At 41.0% G+C, this 17101-nt stretch overlaps 1 pseudogene across 1 annotated transcript in view; it reads left to right on the plus strand.

Moving 5' to 3' along the window:
- Positions 1 to 14936, plus strand: part of LOC311581752 (large ribosomal subunit protein uL1-like) — a 71412-nt pseudogene extending 56476 nt beyond the window's left edge. Inside the window, exons 4-5 of the transcript XR_014783546.1 lie at positions 1346 to 6095; positions 12320 to 14936. The product of XR_014783546.1 is annotated as a large ribosomal subunit protein uL1-like (transcript). The remainder of the gene's footprint in view (positions 1 to 1345; positions 6096 to 12319) is intronic.
- Positions 14937 to 17101: the final 2165 nt, after the last annotated feature.

Raw genomic sequence — 17101 nt, forward strand, 5'->3', positions numbered from 1 at the left:
TCCATTTAAATGGGGGAAAGAAAGCTTCCATAGAGAGAGCTAGAGGAATGACAAACTGCCTTCCAGTCCATGGGAGGCTGGCTGGAGGAGGTTTCAGTGGGGAGCGCAAGCTTCTCTGATGGCAGAGAAGCTCTGATGGGCAGTGGGCCCCTAAGAGCTTAAGAATATTTTAGAACTGCCCTTTTTCTCCTAAAGTACTGCATTTGTTTGAGCCATTCCTTGTTTTAAAAGCATTCTTTCTCCACCATCTCAGTTTTTCAGTGCTGAGTCAGGCTGAATAACAGAGACCAGCTCAAGTCCATTCTTGAAAAACTCAGAATATTTTGTTGTGGAGGAGTGGGACACAGTGTCTATGTGGCAGAATTATGTCCAGTTAGGGTTGGAAGCTAAAGAGTCACTTGAAGCACTTCCTGTGCAGAGCAGGAGGCTAGGAATAAACATCAGAGGAGAGTTAAACCTGAGCTAAGGCGTTTGAAGCAGAATCAGACCTTTCTTTATAATGATGACAACTGGATACTAACTTCTAACAAAACAGAGTTGGTGCCTTCACAGAAGTTCCTCTCTGACCAGTATCTGAGCTCCTTACATATCAGTATCTCCTGGGACTTCCTTTTTCTAAAAGGAATGTATTTTAGGTTATGAATCAAAATGCATGTTCTGGAAGGCATGGATAGATTTGCACGTATACATACAACAAACACACACAAAGAGAGGAAGGGAGACTGAGGTAGGGAGAGAGAGAGTGAGGAAGGAAAAAGAGAGGGGAGGCTTTTAGAGCATACTTTTTCTTCTCTTATTTTATTCTATCTTAGGACAGGGTCTCAATATGTATCTCAGGCTGACCCTTGCTATTCTCCTGCCTCAGCTTACCCAGTGCTAGGATTACAGGTCTGCACCATCGTGTTCCATTAAACCTCTGGTGTTTGTTGCAGTAATTTTATGGGGTAGTATACAAGTGGGAAATTATTACCATGATGATTTACACAAGTCAGAATTCTTAACGGTTAACTGCAAACTCTTCACACCTGAGTCTTGACCAAGATTCAAAAGGAATAGCACAATGTTTAGTGTAGGACCAATATTCCCAGCCAATGGCTCTTAAAATCCCACTGGCTCTTATGAAAAGGATAAAAGATACTTTCTTTAGTGCTACTACCAATATGTCTTCCACATTTTAAAGATGCACTTTCGGAGATGCCTTTCTGGAACAGTAGAGTTCTGGACAGGAGGACGTGGGCAGGAAATATTAGGTGTCATGTGCTACTTTGTTAACACAGAAAAATAAATTTAACTTGAACTGCATCTTTTTGAAGGCTCAGAAATTGCTTTACTGTTGTCACTACAGAGCCACTCTTCAATCACTTTGAAGAATTATAAAGGACGCAAAAAAAAATCTCTGAAGATGAAAGAAGGTAAATGCTTCTCCCTCCCAATAAAAAGGAAAAAGGAGTGTCACAAGAAATTACAGACTACTGGTTGAGTAGAGCTCCAGAGCAAATGATCAAACAAGCCATTGCAATGCCTCATGAGCAATGGGGAGTGTGACTTTTTGGAGAACATTGCGTTAACTAGGATGACGAAGAGACTTGTTACATTTTGAAGCATTTTGTTGTTGTTGTTTTGTTTTTCAAGGCAAGGTTTCTCTGTGTAGCATTGACTCACTTTGTAGAGCAGGCTGGCCTTGAACTCACAGAGATTCACCTGCCTCTGCCTCCCATATGCTGAGATTAAAGATGTGTGCCACCACCGCCCAGCATGAAGCAATTTTTAATACTAGTAGGATTCTAAATCTATTACATTGAATATATATCATGGTGCTATAGATGTGAGTCTAGCCTCATCTCTTCTAGAAACTTCCCATGCAATTCTGAGTAATCACACTTTCATTTGCTGGATTATTAGGCTTGCTGCTAGTCAATGTCCCTTAAAATCTGAGAAGCTCAAAACTGGGGTTCACAAATCCCTATGATATTTGTAGCTATAGTCAATGTCACTTAGGGAAGCTGTTTGACTCATGGGGCCCCTATGTGTTGTAATCTATGCTTTGATACAGGCTGTTGAAATGGAAATGCTGGAAATTTGGGCCATACATTCCTATTTTTCTATCTTCCTTGTCTATAGCTGATTACTGTAGATCTAGATAGTTCTCTTAAACATGGTTGATCAAATTCTCTCCAGAACATCAAAGAAAAAGATGGAGGGCTCTTTTCTGTTGTTTGCAGCTTGAGCAGCCCTGAACAGCAAATTCTCTCAGTGACCTTGTATTAGGCAGTGATGGAAATGCTGCACAGGAACCAGAGCAAGTGCTACAGGTTTCTGGAAATAGTGGAGTTGCAGATCAGCCTGAAGAACTACAGCCCACAGAAGGACAAACACTTCTGTAGCACAATCAGGCTTAATTCCACTTGTCACCCCCAAGTTCTCCACGTGCATTCTGGGGCCCACCATCACTGTGATAAATCCAAGGCTATGGACATCCTCCACATGGACATCAAAGCACTGAAGAAGATTAATAAGAACAAGAAGTTTGTCAAAAAGCTAGCCAAGAAGTGTGATGCCTTTTTTTCTTTTTCTTTTTCTTTCTTTTTTTTTTTTTTTTTTTTTTTTTGCCTCTAATCAAGCAGATCAAAGGTATCCTAAGCCCAGACCTAGACAAGGCTGGCAAGTTCCCTTCCCTTTTGAGATACAATGAAACATGGTGGCCAAAGTCAGTGAGGTGAAATACATGATCAAGTTCCAAAGAAAGAAGTAGCTGGGTCTGACCATTGCTGTTGGCCACGTGAAGATGATGGGTGATGAGCTGGTCTATGACATACACCTGGCCATCAATTTCTTCTTCCTCAAGAAGAGTTGGAAAAACATCTGGGCTTTGTACATCAAGAGCACCATGGGCAAGCCCCAGTGTCTCTACCAGAATGTTCCAATAAACCTTAGTGGTACCATTCTCTTGGCCTATCTGTGATTAGCGGTAGGGTGTTTGTAAGCTCAATTTTAAAAAAGACAGAAAGTCAAACACAACTGAAGAACAAGAAAAATGACCTCAAATCCTTAGTAATGAAAATGATAATGGAGAAAACTAATAAAATCCATAAACAAATGCAGGAAGATGCAGCCAAACAGATTGAGCATATTAAAGAGGCCTATAGAGAGGAAATGAAGAAATCACTCAAATTCAGGAAAAAATAGATGAAGGAAATCAATAAAACAGTTCAAGATCTGAAGATGAAAATGGAAACAATGATAAAAGCACAGACAAGAAAGCCGGGAATGAGAGAACTTAGAGAAGAAAGCAGGAAATGCAGAGGTAAGCTTCTGTAACAGAATTCAAGAGATGGAGGAAAGGAACTCAGGAGTAGAAGATACAACTTAAAAAGTTAATGCAACCATGAAAAGAAATGTTAAACCTGAAAAATTCCTGACACAAAACATCCAAGAAATCAAGGACACCATGAAAAGACAAAACCTGAGGATAACAGGCCTTGAGGAAAGAGAAGTCTGACTCCAAGGCCCAAGAAATACTTAAATAAAATCATTGAAGAAAATTTCCCCAATTTAAAGAAGGAGATGTATATAAACATACAGCAAGCCTACAGAACACCAAATAAAATATACCTGAAAAGAAAATCCTCATGCCACATAATAATCAAAACACAAAATGTACAGAATAAAGAAAAAATACTAAAAGTGGCAAGGGGAAGGGGCCAAGTAACATATAATAACAAACCTATCAAAATTACACCCAACTTTTCAACAGATACCATAAAAGTCAAAAGGAACTGGGCAGAGGTCCTGCAAACCCTAAGAGACCAGGCTAGACTACTATACCCAGCAAATTTCAATAACAATTGATGAAAAAAAGATATTCATGACAAAATCAAATTCAAACAGTACCTATCTACAAATCCAGCCCTACATAGGTTACTAGAAGGAAACCTCCAATCCAAAGTGACAAAGTACAACCAAAATAACACAGGAAATAGATAACTTCACTGTTGCAAAACAGAACCACACAAACACTCTACTACAACCAACATCAAAATCAAGGGACTTAACAGTCACTGGTCATTATTATCTCCCAACATCAATGTTCTCAATTCTCCAATAAAAAGACACAGACTAACTGAATGGATGCATAAACAAGACCCAACATTCTTCTGCAATCAAGAAACACATGTCAGCTACAAGGATTTACTTGTAAAATCAGGGTAAAAGGCTGGAAAAAGGTATTCCAAGCAAACAGATACAAGAAACAAGCTGGTGTAGCCATTTTAATATCTAATAAAATAGACTTTCAACCAAAATTAATCAAAAGATATAAGGGAGGACACTTCATACTCATCAAAGGTAAAGTCAACCAAGATGACATCACAATTATGAATATCTACACACCCAATAAAAGGCCACTCACATTTGTAAAACAAATATTAGCAAAGCACACATTGATCCCTACACATTAATAGTGGGAGAACCACTTTCATTAAAAATAGGTCAATGAAGCGGAAACTAAACAAAGAAATAATGACACTAACCAATGTCATGAATCAAATGAATCTAACAGATATCTACAGAACTTTTCACCCAAACACAAAAGATTATACCTTCTTCTCAGCACCTCATGGAACCTTTTCTAAAACTGATCATATATTAAGTCACAAAGAAATCCTCAAGAAGATTAAAGATACAAAAAGATTGAAATAATACCTTGTATCCTATCAGACCACCATGCACTAAAGCTGGAGTTCAACATCAACAGAAATAACAAAAAGCCTACACACACATGGAAACTAAACAACTCTATACTTAATGACAACTGGGTCAGGGAAGAAATAAAGAAAGAAATTATTCATTGAAAAAATTCAATGAAAATGAAGGTACAACATACCCAAATTTATGGGACACATTGGAAGCAGTGCTAAGAGGAAAATTCATAGCACTAAGTGCCTTCATAAAGAAATTGGAAACCTCTCATATAGACAACTTAATGACACATCTGTAATCCCTAGAGGGAAAAAGGAATAGATAGTTGTAAATAATCAAACTGAGGCTGAAATCCATAAATTAGAAACAAAGAAAACAATTCAAAGAATCAACAAAACCAGGAGCTCATTCTTTGAGAAAATCAACAAGATAGACAAGCCATTAGCCAAACTAACTAAAAAGCAGAGAGACACTATCCAAATCAACAAAATCAGAAATGGAAAGAGAGACATAACAATAGACACTGAAGAAATACAAAGAATCATTAGATCCTATTTCTAAGGCTTATATGCCACAAAATTTGAAAATCTTCAGGAAATGGATGATTTTCTTGATCCATTCCACTTGCCAAAGTTGAATCAAGATCAGATAAACAAATTAAACAGTCCGATTTCTTCTACATAAATAGAAACAATCATTAAAAATCTCCCAGGGCCAGATGGTTTCAGTGCAGAATTCTACCAGAACGTCAAAGAATAGCTAATATCAATTCTCTTCAAGCTACTCCACAAAATAAAAATGGATGGAACATTACCAAACTCATTCTATGAGGCCACAGTCACTTTGATACCTAAACCTAACAAAGACCCAACAAAGGAAGAGAATTTCAGACCAATTTCTCTTATGAACATTGATGCAAAAATACTCAGTAAAATACTCACAAACCAAATCCAAAAACACATCAAATATATCATTCACCATGACAAAGTAGGCTTCATTCCAGGCATGCAGGGAAGATTCAATATACAGAAATCCATCAATGTAATCCACCATATAAACAAACTGAAAGAAAAAAACCACATTATCATTACCTTAGATGCCAAAAAAAATTTGAGAAACTCCAACACCCATTCATGTTTAAAGTTTTAGAGAGATCAAGGATACATGCACATATTTAAACATAATAAAGGCTATATATAGCAAGTCAATACCCAATATCAAATTAAATGGAGAGAAACTCAAGGATCCTCCAAAATCAGGGACCAGACAAGGCTGCTCACTTTCTCTATGTCTCTTCAATATAGTTTTTGAAGTTCTAGCTAGATCAATAAGACAACAAAAAGAGATCAAGGGGAGCCAAATGGGAAAGGAGGAAGTCAAATTATACTAATTTGGATGTCCCGTCCAGCAGGACCAGTAATTACGGGGTCGCGAGGGGAGCCATACCTGAAAAGATGGGACGAGAAAGAAGGAGACGAGACCAAGTAGAACTCCTATCAAGGTCTGTTTATTGAATCAAAAGCAAAAGCTTATATGGGGTGGAAGCAGGAGCCAAGCAGTAGGGGAGGGGTCTGAGAATGCCTCCAGGTGATCTCAGCAGGGGAACATCCTGTGGTTCATAGCTAACTATCTCTTGGAAAGTCCCGAGCCAACCCGGCTAAACAACATCTGCAGAGGTCGAAAGGAGGAGGTTATGCAGAGGTCGAAAGGAGGAGGTTATGCAGAGGCTGAAATGAGGAAGTTATGCAGAGGCTGAAATAAGGAAGTTATGCAGAGGCTGAAATAAGGAAGTTTAGCTTTGGAATGGGGCATCAGAATTTTGCCTCAGCCAGTAGATTCTTTTAGCCTTGAATGACCCTGGGCTGGCTCCGGACATCTGCCCCTTCTTTATTAAATAGAAGCAGAGAGAGAGAGAGGGGGGGGGGAGTAGAGGCCTGACCCTCCTGAAGATGGGCGTTGCGTTAAGAGGTCACTGCATGGCCATTTTTTCAGGTCACACATGTCCCCAACCTCCCAGACGCGTTTGCGGAGGACAGGAAAAGGATAGTAACATCCTTTATGTGCGTCAGCCTGTATGCAGTCAGGCGTGCTCCTCAGGAACCTACCGAGGTGTCTGGCATGGTTCCCTGCAGTGCTTAGCCTCGCACCCTCTCAAGTGAACAATCGACTCAAGCCCTTAGGTCTCAGCTTGTTGAAGTCGAGGCCACTTTTAGCCGCATTATCAAGGACGGCACAGTCTTCTGCCTCGGGGTCAGGTGGTTTGAGCCTGTGGTAATGAACTTCCACATGGGTGGGTCCCTGTATGGCAGAGTCTATTTGGCGTTTGACAAAGTCAGTAATCTTTCTGAAAGCCCACGGTCCAAAAGATATTAGTAACAAGAACCCTATAAGAGGTCCCAGCAATGAAGGGAGGAGGGTAGTCAGAAGAGGGGAAGCAGAAAACCAGTTTTTATACCAGGATTCAGCTCTATCTCGCTCCCGCTTGCGATTTTCTAGACTTTCTCTGACCTTCCTCATGCTATCTTCTACGATCCCAGTTTTATCGGTATAGAAACAGCATTCTTTGAGTGCTGCGCATAATCCCCCTTGTTGTAAAAACAACAAATCTAGCCCTCTCCTATTTTGCAGTACCACTTCTGCAAGGGAGGAAAGTGAATCTTTTAAAGCTGCCATAGCAACCTGTATTTCAGCAATATCCTTATCTATGGCTGCACTAAGCTGGTGATAGTTTTGATTGGAGATCACTAAAGATGAAATGCCCGTCCCGGCTCCGACAGCCCCGAGCCCCAGTAGAACCGCGATGGTTGCGGCTGTAATGGGCTCACGTTTGACTCTGGATGGTGTACCCAGAGGAGTCCAGAAGTTGAGAAATTCATCTGTAGAATAAACTGTTAATCGAGGAAGTAGCTGAACAAGCACACAGTAATCATATTGTTGTAGGAAAGGCTGTACCACGATAAACAGGGTTAGGCCAGTGGAACATGCCAAATATGTATCATTTGGGGCTACCAGGTAGGTGGAACCACCACTGACCTCAAGGGTCTGATTACACAGAGGAGAAATAACGGAGGGTAAACGCATCCTGGGTCCCCTGATGCAGAGCCCCAGGCCTGAGACTTGGGCCAGGGTCATGCCTTCCCTGGCCTCTGGGTTCCAGCGAACCAGGGAGGAGTCGTTAGTAGCAGTAAGATTGTTAAGGATAGCAACACCCTCATAAAAGGGTGGGGAAGCATGACAACATAACCAACAATCATCTGCAAGGTCAGGACGAACAGCGTGCAGGGCAGACCAGGATTCATTAACCATGGTCAGGATAATATTAACAGAAGGTGAGGGACCGGGAGGTATGGTGGGTTGAAACAGGGTGGTATGGGGTGTACCAGTGGCTGTTGGGTGGCGTGAATCAGACCACAGGTTCTGTAAGACCTGATTTGGGCCAATGGCCACCGGTTTTGAATTGGGAATGGTCTTGAGTAGTTTAATTTTAAAAGTAAGGCCAGGATCATATCCAATTGTATATAACCTAAGTCCCCACTCTAGGCCTCGATTCTCCCATGTGGCTTTCTTTCCTTTGTCAGTGAAGGTAATCACAAGGGGGTTGCACCAATTACTACAGCCACACGTGTCAGAGGGGTCAACTGTCTCTGGGGGATCCTTTCTTTTAACAGTTATATAATCCCAAGAAGATGAAGGTTTCCAATAGGCATCTCCCGTAGTCTCACATCCCCAAGCGGCACAGTAAAAGTCACTAGAGAAGCCGCATTTGTGACCAAGGTAGCGGTCTCTGTGTCCCCCGGGACACACATAAATGGGTATTTCTCCCAAAAAGTACCTGGGCACTTGTCCATCACATCCTGCTTGGACACCCTCAGGCCGAATATCCAGTGGCTTATCTTGGGGCATATAATGGGAGGGGGTTCCCTAGGCCTCGCTGGCTCCCAAGGCCAGCATACATAAGTCCACTTCCTAAGTAGGCCACAGTGTTTGATGAGTGAAAGAGGAAGAGGAGTTAACGATGTCCCTTTCCTCAAATAAGAATAGGGTCGGGACCCTGCCACCGGGAGGTGAATGGATCTTTCCATAAGGCTTGAGCATAAGTCTGAGAGGTTGTAGTATGCCATAAGCGATCCGCTGCTGATCTGTGATTTTTGTCTAGGGTAAGGAAATTTAAGACAAAAAGTGCATGGCACAGAAGGGTTTTGTTATTGCCCAATGTGGGGAAGAGTGTTCCCCCTGTACCTTGTAATTTCAGCAGCATATTTTTAAGCGTTTGGTGAGCTCGCTCGACAATTCCCTGTCCCTGCGGGTTGTAGGGAATGCCAGTAATATGTTTGATGTTTAATTGGGCACAAAATTGTTTAAAATTGGCGCTGGTATATCCAGGTCCATTGTCTGTTTTGATAGTTCTAGGCTGTCCCATGACAGAGAGGCAGGTCAGTACATGGTTGATGACATTTTTAGTGGCCTCTCCTGTTTGAAGGGAGGCGTAAAGAAAGCCACTATACGTATCAATGGTAACATGGACATATTTTTGTTTTCCAAAAGAGGCAACATGGGTAACGTCCATTTGCCACAATTCGCCTGGGACCAGTCCTCGAGGGTTGACCCCGAAGTGGGCTTCGGGGAGAAAAGTCAAACAACTCTTGCAATTACGAACTATCTGTCTAGCCTGTTCTCTGCTAATTTTGAACCACAACCTAAGGGTGTGGGCATTAAGATGGTGGAGCTCGTCGGCCTGTTGGGCTTGGGAAATTAGATCAGAGGGATAATCTTGAACCTGAATAGACCCGACCATCTGGGTGGCAGCATCGACTAACCGGTTTCCCTCGGCAAGAGGTCCAGGGAGTCCAGAATGAGCTCTAATATGTCCAACAAAAAAGGGTTTGGTGCGCCGATGGATAAGGTTTTGTAATGCCGCAAATAATGGGGCAGCATTAGTGGTAGGTTTTATGTGAGGCACTGTTTCTAGCAAGGGGACCGAACAGGCAATGTAGGCGCTGTCGGTATATAGGTTAAAGGAATGGTCTGGGAGGGCTGTAAATACCTGTATTATAGCATATAACTCAACTAGCTGTGCCGAAAGAAAAGGGGAAGACACACGAATGGTTACTCCATCAATGGAATAAGCTGCTATACCATTAGAAGAACCATCTGTAAAAACTAAATTAGCCTGGGAGATAGGGGACAATTTCGTCCTTTTAGGGAAAATAATAGGCATTTTGTAAAGGAATTGAAGCAACCTATCGGGGGGATAATGGTTATCGATTTTGCCTTGAAAATCTATGCAATTAATGGCCCAGATATCAGAATTGATAAATAGCCAATTAATCTGAGCTGGGGTATAGGGGAGGATCAAAATGTCAGGGTCTTTTCCAAAGGTTTTTCTCGATTGTAAGCGGCCATCCTTTATGAGCTGGGCCACCAGAGATGGGTAGGTGGCAAGGACCTTAGACGATTCCGAAGGGAGGTGTACCCAGTAAAGGGGGGCGCCCTGCCAAAACACCCCGTGGGTGTAAAAGGGGTGGGAAGGACAATGAATTGTAAGGGTTTAGTAGGGTCAAAAAAGGAGATAGTTTGGTTGTTAATGGCAGACTCAATGCGAGCTAGGGCAGCCTGTAATTTAGGGGGTGTCAGAGGCCACTGGTCTACCCAGACAGGGGCATCACTTCTCCAAGAGATCTTATCTGCCTGGGGTGCAGGGGATACAGTGAAAAAACAATCCTTAAGTCTAATATAAGTTTAAAAACTTACATCTTTGTAAGAAAATTAGCTTATCAGCAGATCACGTTCTGTGGAGATCAGGTTGAAATTTAAGAGTTCTGTCTCTGTTAATCTCCAAGTGTTAGGATTAAAGGTGTGCACCACCATACCCTGTCACAGAGATCTGCTTGTCTCTGTCTCCCGAGTGCTGGGATTAAAGGCATGTGCCACCGTGACTTGTTTAATTGTTTTATTCTAATTTTAGTAAAAAAATTTTAAACATCTCAAACAAAAACTAATCAGGAAAACAAGAAAATTCTAAGTCCTAGGTAGTTAACTACATTCCCTAGCCTAGTTTAGAAATCTATCAGCCTCCTAGTTCCGCCTCTCCAAATAGCCACATGTCTGTAGCCATCTCTGCTCTGTAGGAGTCAAGCCCACAGATAACTAGGAGCAGTGTCTGTAAAATTATCTGGCTCAAGGAAATATTAGCCCTGGACTTGTTTAGTTAGTTGGATCTAAGCTGGAAACTCTCAGCTGTAAATGTTTGTTTCCAAGGACAAAACTAGTTTATATCTCTTATTTGAGCACCTAAAATTTTTTAGAAATATTTCAAGTAAACATTAAGCAAATAAACAAGAAAATTATAAACACCTTGTAGCTAAGGAATTTGGAATTAACTCTATTTGCTAGACCAATTTGAAAAACTGTTAGTCACTTACAAGCAAAAAAATTAAGCAAGAAAATTCTTGCTTTTAGGCAAGTTTTAGGCAATAAACTCTATTTCTTAGATTGTGCTTTTTCAACTTGTCACATGTTTGCAGCCATGCCTGTTCTGTAAGAGGCAAGCCCCACAGGCAGCCACTGTGTCTGGGTCCAGGCCCTGGAAAGGGCAGGCCTGCTCCTGCCTCAGAGGCAACACTCTTGCTGTCTCATAGGCTGTGTGTGCCATGTTGTGCTGCACTGTTTTAGAAAATTGGCCAGCGAGTAAAGCTTAGCCCTCTATCAAGACATAGAAAAATGAAACAGTATTTTAAAAAGTAAACAAATTTACAGACATAGACATAAAATTTGACATGACGATTATAAAGCAATACCCGAGTTCCCTGTGTCCTGAAGGACTGTTTGAATCTCTGTAAGAAAAGCTAATGCTTACAAGGGCTTTTTAAACTCTAACTCCTCTTTCCCTGAGAAAAATTTTAAGGTGGCGAATAAATTACGCCTCCTTTGAGAGACTTTAACCCATCTTATTGACAGAGATGAACACTTACCTAAGTGCGGAGAGGTCCTGTGAGCGGCAGGCCCGCACCCGAGACGATCGGAGGTACTTTTGACCTCGGCGAGAGACTTGACCGCGGCGTTTCTGAATTATTTCCCATGAAGGGTCTCTGTCGTGGTAGAGGGCTCGTACCTCGTGGCCACATTGGGCGCCACTTGTCCCGTCCAGCAGGACCAGTAATTACGGGGTCGCGAGGGGAGCCATACCTGAAAAGATGGGACGAGAAAGAAGGAGACGAGACCAAGTAGAACTCCTATCAAGGTCTGTTTATTGAATCAAAAGCAAAAGCTTATATGGGGTGGAAGCAGGAGCCAAGCAGTAGGGGAGGGGTCTGAGAATGCCTCCAGGTGATCTCAGCAGGGGAACATCCTGTGGTTCATAGCTAACTATCTCTTGGAAAGTCCCGAGCCAACCCGGCTAAACAACATCTGCAGAGGTCGAAAGGAGGAGGTTATGCAGAGGTCGAAAGGAGGAGGTTATGCAGAGGCTGAAATGAGGAAGTTATGCAGAGGCTGAAATAAGGAAGTTATGCAGAGGCTGAAATAAGGAAGTTTAGCTTTGGAATGGGGCATCAGAATTTTGCCTCAGCCAGTAGATTCTTTTAGCCTTGAATGACCCTGGGCTGGCTCCGGACATTTGGAGATTATATGATAGTGTACATAAGTGACTCCAAAAATTTCACCAGAGAACTCCTACAGTTCATAAACACCTTCAACAAAGTGGCTGGATATAAAATTAACTCAAAAAAGTCAGTAGCCTTCCTGTATACAAATGAAAATCATGTAGAAAGAAGTTTGAAAACTACACCCTTAATGATAGCCAAAAGTAATATAAATTATCTAGGAGTAACTCTAACCAAACAAATGAAAGACTTGTTTAAAAAAAACTTCAAATATCTGAAGAAGGAGATTGAAGATGACATCAGAAGATGGAAAGTTCTCCCTTGTTCATGGATCAGGAGAATTAACATAGTAAAAGTGGCCATGTTACCAAAAGCAATTTACAGATTCAATGCAATCCCTATCAAAATACCTACACAATTTTTTAAAGACATTGAAAGATCAATTCTCAACTTCATATGGAAAAACAAAAAACCCAGAGTAGCTAAAACAATCCTGTACAATAAAAGATCCTCAAGAAGAATCTCCAAACCTGATCAAAAGGTGTACTATGAAGCAACAGTAATTAAAACAACATGGTACCGGCATTGCAATAGGCTGGTTGACCAATGGAATGAAGTCAAAGTCCCAGAAATAAACCCACACACCTATGGATACTTGATTTTTGACAAAGAAGCCAAATCTATTCAATAGAAAAATGATAGCATCTTCAACAAATGGTGCTGGTCTAACTGGATGTCTACATGTAGGAAAATGAAATTAGACCCATATTTGTCACCATGCACAAAACTCAAGTTGATTAAAGACATCAACATAAAACAAGAGACCCTAAATCTGTTAGAAGAAAAAGTGTGAAAGTGCCTGGAACTCATTGGCACAGGAGACAACTTCCTGAACAGAATTCCAACAGCCCAGGCTCTAAGGCCAGCAATTAATAAATGGGACCTCATGAGGTTGAGAAGCTTCTGTAAGGCAGAAGACTCTGTCAATAGAACAAAGTGACAGCCTACAGACTGGGAAAACAATCTTCACCAACCCTACATATGACAAAGGTCTAATATCCAAGATATATAAAGAACTTAAGAAATTAAACACCACCAAACCAAATAACCTAATTGAGAAATGGGGCTCAGAACTAAACAGAGAATTCTCAACAGCGGGATATCGAGTGGCTGAGAAACACTTAAAGAAACCAAACCAAAATGACTCTGAGATTCCATCTTACACCCAGCAGAATGGCTAAGACAAAAATCTCAAGTGACAGCATATGCTGATGAGCATGTGGAGAAAGGGGAACACTCCTTCATTGCTGGTGGGAATACAAAGTTGTACAACCACTTTGGAAATCAATCTGGCATTTTCTCAGAAAACTGGGAATAGGGCTACCTCAAGACCCAGCTACTCCACTCATTGGAATATACCCAAAAGATGCTCCACCATACAACAAGGACATATGCTCAACCATGTTCATAGCAGCCTAATACATAATAGCCAGAACCTGGAAAAAAAACCTAGATATCTCTCAGTCAAAGAATGAGTAAACAAACTGTGGTACATTTACACTATGGAATACTACTCAGCTATTAAAAACAAGGAAATCCTAAAATTTGCAGGCAAATGGATGAACTAGAAATGACCATCATGACCCGGACCCAGACCCAGAAAAATACACATGGTATATACTCACTTACACTTGGACACTAGCCTAACAGGGATGTCCCCTGAAAGTCTTCACTTAGCAAGAGACTGGAATAGATACTGGGACTTCCTATTAGGACTACAGGTGAGAGAGGTTAAGAGAGAATGGGGAAATAGAAGGAAGGATCCGGAGGGACCTAGAAACCTACAAGAAGTCCATCAAGGCTGGTGGATCTGGACCCAGAGAGGTTTGCTCAAACTGCTGTACCAACCAAGGATAATGCAAGCAGTAAACCTAGAACCCCTATCCAGACATAGCCAATGGACAGCACATTCTCCACAGTTGTGTGGAGAGCAGATACTGACTCTGACATGAACTCTGGTGCCCCCTATTTGACCTCTTCCTCCTGGTGGGGAGACCTTGTGGCACTCAGAGGAAGTGCTACCAGGATGAGACCTGATAGGCTGTGGTCATGTGGTGGGGGAGGAGGTCCTCTTCTGTCCTATACCTGGGGAGGGGAATAGGGTGAGAAAGGGAGGAAGGGGAAACGGGAAGATACAAGTGAGGGGATAACAATTGAAATGTAATCGGAATAAATTACTTAAATAAAATTAAAGAAAAACTGCCTCAATCAGAAAAAAAATAAAAAATAAAAGACAGAAAGGTACCAAAAGGTGGGGAAGTGTCAATGTGGAGGTTTTCATTGTTAAATGACAGAACGGAATGAATGGCTGACTAGTGCTCTTAGACAGATGCCTCTCCTTTCAGTGCCTAGGACCACCAAGAGCCTGGACAGGGAACTGAATTCAGAGTTCTTGTCTTTGAGATACTCTACTCTATAACTGTCCACTACTACATAGAGTCAACTATGCCTCGAATACCTATAAGGGCTTGGCCTATGGTGTCACATTAGGGCCCTGTGACCAGATTCTGATTTTAAAAGATGAGGGAGTTACTTTTTCTAACTGGCATTGTACTTCTTCTATGGGATTGTATGAGACTGGACTGTCAGAATGATGTCAGCACACTGATGTAGGAGGTCTACACACCCTACAGGTCCTTATCCAACAAAGTTACCAATGATAACATTGTGATCTTGTGTTGTGAAACTTTCTTATATAACTAATATAAATATATTTGTATACATACATATATATTGCACTTAATAAATATAATATTGATACCTTATACATTTCTATATTATAAATTGTTTATTAAATTTACATTCAATAAATTTCTTATTATATGTCAAATTTAAAAATACCTCCTTTAATAAACTATCACATATACCTAAAAACAGATGAGTAAATATCAAAACCAGTATTGGAAATTGGCAGCAGCAACATACAATTCTTTATTCATCATTAAAGTTGCATTATTTTAATGAAATCCATAACTTCAAATTCGTAGGTGTAAAGGAGAAAAATCTAAAACAAAACATCTCTTCACAGTTCTGTTTATGCTGTTTTTGGAGCCAATCACACAATAGCAAAGTAGATGCAGAATTGGGCAGAATCAGAAACTCTCAGCTTGAAGCAGACAAATCATACTGAGGACAGGTGTGCAACTGCACTTTTTAAACCCAGCCAACCACTTTGTAATCTTAGGTCTCCCTCAACTGACTGAGTCTAAACGTTAATGCAACATCCCAAGTGTTACCTTCACATTTCATCATTTCCACCTCATCTACCATTTTTTCATTGGCTTTCTTATTTTGTTACACATGAATGATCAATAATCCTATAATTTTTTAATGTAAATAAAAGCTTTCACCTCCATAAGAAGAACAAAATTAGTTATGAAAAAACTAAAAATAAACAGTGCAAACCAGTTTTGTGTATTCATGACCTCTGAACATGCCAAGTATATTTTGAAATCTTTAATCCCCTCAGTCAATCATGTTAAGTCAACACATTAGTCCTGTCAGTGTCTGGTCAAGCCTGAAGAATCAAACTCTGATTCAGACTAAAATGAAAGTTTTCACGGTGGAATAACTGTCAGTTATCTCATGATTTTCTCCCAGTTTATGGGAGCTCATTAAAGCACCATTCATTCCTCTTAAACATCCACCCACAATTCACTATCAGTTAGATCACCCCCAATTAAAGGTTATTCTTCCTGGTAAGGTTTCCCAACATACACTCCCTTTTCTTTCCTTTTAAAAGAGGAAAGTGACCAGCAACTGTGCAAAAATATGTGTGTTCATCACATTTTATCACTTTCCCTGCTACTCTTTTCTCCAAGACACCACAGCTTTTTTATGTTCATGCTGCCTGGGCATGTTGGTGGCATCTATCACTGAAAGCCATACCTGCCAGGACTAAGCCACAGGAGAGGAGGGAGAGCTGGCCAAATCCCTTTAGACTGTGTCAGAATGAGTGATGATTGTGTGTGCTTTCAGACGAACCCTGGAACCTTGGGATTCTAGGATGCTTTATCTAGATAATAATTTGTGAAAATCTCCTGTATTGGGTATTTTCTTTAACACATTTTTATGTTCAACATAAGCCACAACTCCAATTTGAAGGCTGAATCATTCAACATCCCAAGCTCCTCAACTAAGAATGTTTTTTTTGGTAAATGTTACCTGGTTTAATGGGCAAACCATGATTTGGTGTTTACTTGTAGGGCAGTCGATGCCTTGAGACAGAATAACAGCTCTACATGGAAATGGTGTAAGGGATGGAAAAATGCAAGCATTGTCTGGCCATTGCCAGTCGCTTTTCTTGAAAAGGAGAATTGTTGGGTTCTCGGTTACATTTATTCTAAAATTCTGTGAAGTCCTCCATGATTTGTTTCATTTTCCACTGCTATATAGCTGTGGTAGTTCTTTTAAGTCCACACACACACACACACACACACACACACACACACACACACACACATATGCATGCATGCATGCATGCACGCACATGCTCACACACACACCACACACCACTGCACCACACATGAGATAGGCTGCAAACCATCCATCCTGGTTAGTGTTGCTTCTCATTCACTGTAATATGCTCTATCCATGTGCATAGGAGTGGAGGGGCTCATGTGGAAGAAAATCATTTGGCCACAGTTTAACATTTAAAGCGACTTTAATGTTGAAGTGCTGGCACTATCTCCAAATAACACTTAGGCATCGAGTCATATAAGCATTCTCACAGAGAATTCATT

Source organism: Acomys minous (assembly GCF_964271855.1).
Source record: "Acomys minous genome assembly, chromosome: 13".
Taxonomy (NCBI): domain Eukaryota; kingdom Metazoa; phylum Chordata; class Mammalia; order Rodentia; family Muridae; genus Acomys; species Acomys minous.